Source organism: Amphiura filiformis, chromosome 1 (assembly GCF_039555335.1).
Source record: "Amphiura filiformis chromosome 1, Afil_fr2py, whole genome shotgun sequence".
Classification (NCBI taxonomy): domain Eukaryota; kingdom Metazoa; phylum Echinodermata; class Ophiuroidea; order Amphilepidida; family Amphiuridae; genus Amphiura; species Amphiura filiformis.
This window is the reverse complement of record NC_092628.1, coordinates 54,596,162-54,598,588: the sequence shown is the minus strand read 5'-3', so window position 1 is coordinate 54,598,588 and position 2,427 is coordinate 54,596,162. Positions and strand designations below refer to the sequence as shown.

General features: G+C 36.5%; 1 non-coding gene across 1 annotated transcript; it reads left to right on the top strand.

The window, feature by feature from the left end:
- Positions 1-281: 281 nt before the first annotated feature.
- On the top strand, positions 282-354 carry Trnar-ucg (transfer RNA arginine (anticodon UCG)). Its single transcript has one exon. It is a non-coding gene; the product is annotated as a tRNA-Arg (tRNA).
- The last annotated feature ends 2,073 nt before the right edge of the window (positions 355-2,427 follow it).

The following is a 2,427-nucleotide window of genomic DNA, read 5'->3' as shown; positions in this document are numbered from 1 at the left end:
GTTGTGAAACTCGCCGTTCGGCGTGGTGAAACTCGACCAGTATAGCGTGCTGCTCGACTAGTATAGCGTACTGCTCGACCAGTATAGCGTGCTGCTCGACCAGTATAGCGTGCTCCTCGACCAGTATAGCGTGCTCCTCGACCAGTATAGCGGGCTCCTCGACCAGTATAGCGGGCTCCTCGACCAGTATAGCGGGCAAAACTCGCATTTATGAATGATGTGGCTTGCCATACTTTAACATTTTTATAATGCGCACGTTTTTATCAAGCTTTGTCGTAGGCGGCCGCGTGGCCTAACGGATAAGGCGTCCGACTTCGGATCGGAAGATTGCGGGTTCGAATCCCGTCGTGGTCGTACTGGTACTTTGGTTTACTGTTTTTATGTTCTTTTGTAGCTAGAAGCACTGTTAAATTATAGGTTCTTTATATTTTTTCTCGTTTCTGTATCGAATTATTTTGCATTTTTTTAAAATTCAACTGCGGGATCGATAAAAGACTTACGCAACGTTTCCTGGTTTTGTTTTCTTCATAACGCTATATAATGACTTTAGTCAATGAACAAACAAAGCAATTACGGGAAAACCAATAACTTACACAAACTCACACTATGCTAAGTTTTACATATCAAATTCTAATATATATAGGTTTTTGGAATGCTGATCTGTGTATATAACCGCACAAGTGTAAATTCGAAGTGTTCCCAATACGGATTGAGGTGTATGTATTTTATTTTTACACCTGTGTTTTCCTTCAAGATGGTCTATGCTACCCAGAGTTGCAAAAAGCTCTTCAACTTGAAACCGTTTCGACTCAACCACTCAAAATACACTAGACCTAGGGTAGGTAGGATATTTTGTTCACTCTCTCTCCCTCCCCTCCCCGTCGTTCTCTCTCCCTCCCCTTCACACAACATCTCTCTCCCTCTCTCCCCTTTCTCTTTCCCTCTCTCCGTTGCTCTCTCTTAAACTTCTTTGTCCCTTTGTTTTCTCTCTCTTTATCTGTATATCTTTATTTCTCTCATTTTCTTTCTTATGTTTGTACTGTCTTGAGTGCCTTTGTGTCTTTTTGTCTCACTTTGTCTTGAATTTATCGTTAATTGTTATTTTGTTTCTTTGTTTGCAATTTGTTTGCTGCGTTTTTCTTTAATTTTTATTAATTGAATTGTTTCATTTCATTCGTTACGCCTTTTTTTTGTTGCTAGTATTCAAAATAGTTCGAATGATTCGTTTTACCTATATTCGAAACTCAGGGACCATGGTCCGAGGTGCGATTGTTTATATTAATTGAAGAATGTTATGGGTATGCACTTTTTAGCTATAATTAGTCCCTGTCTGATGTTATAATCACAAGCACACGAGACGGATGCTATCTACGGTAGACAGCAATATAATATACATAAACGGATGCTATCTACCGTAGATAGCAATATAAAATACATAAAATGGATGTTATCTACCGTAGATAGCAATATAAAATGCATGAGATGGATGCTATCTACCGTAGATAGCAATATAAGATACATAAAATGGATATTATCTACCGTAGATAGCAATATAAAATACATGAGATGGATGTTATCTACCGTAGATAGCAATATGATATACATAAACGGATGCTATCTACCGTAGATAGCAATATAAAATACATAAAATGGATGTTATCTACCGTAGATAGCAATATAAAATACATGAGATGGATGCTATCTACGGTAGATAGCAATATAAAATACATAAAATGGATATTATCTACCGTAGATAGCAATATAAAATACATGAGATGGATATTATCTACCGTAGATAGCAATATAAAATACATAAAATGGATATTATCTACCGTAGATAGCAATATAAAATACATGAGATGGATGTTATCTATCGTAGATAGCAATATAAAATACATAAAATGGATGTTAACTACCGTAGATAGCAATATAAAATACATGAGAAGGGTGCTATCTACCGTAGATAGCAATAAAATATACATAAACGGATGCTATCTACCGTAGATAGCAATATAAAATACATAAAATGGATGTTATCTACCGTAGATAGCAATATAAAATACATGAGAAGGGTGCTATCTACCGTAGATAGCAATATAAAATACATGAGAAGGGTGCTATCTACCGTAGATAGCAATATAAAATACACGAGACGGATGCTTTCAACCGTCTTATGTCACCGTGATCAGCAGTGACAATTTGTTACGTGTGTATGCAGAGACTGTGTGAGTTTGAAGGAGCATACTACACTCTATCACCTGTATTTTCTTTTATAATATGTCTTTCTCAGATGACACACATTGACCCTTAATGAGGTAATTCACTGACCCAGTCTATCTAATTGATGTCATTGTAATGGCCAATAATTTTCTGGATTGCATTGTACGTAAAAGCAAAGATTATCCAACGTAAGTGCACTAATTGTTC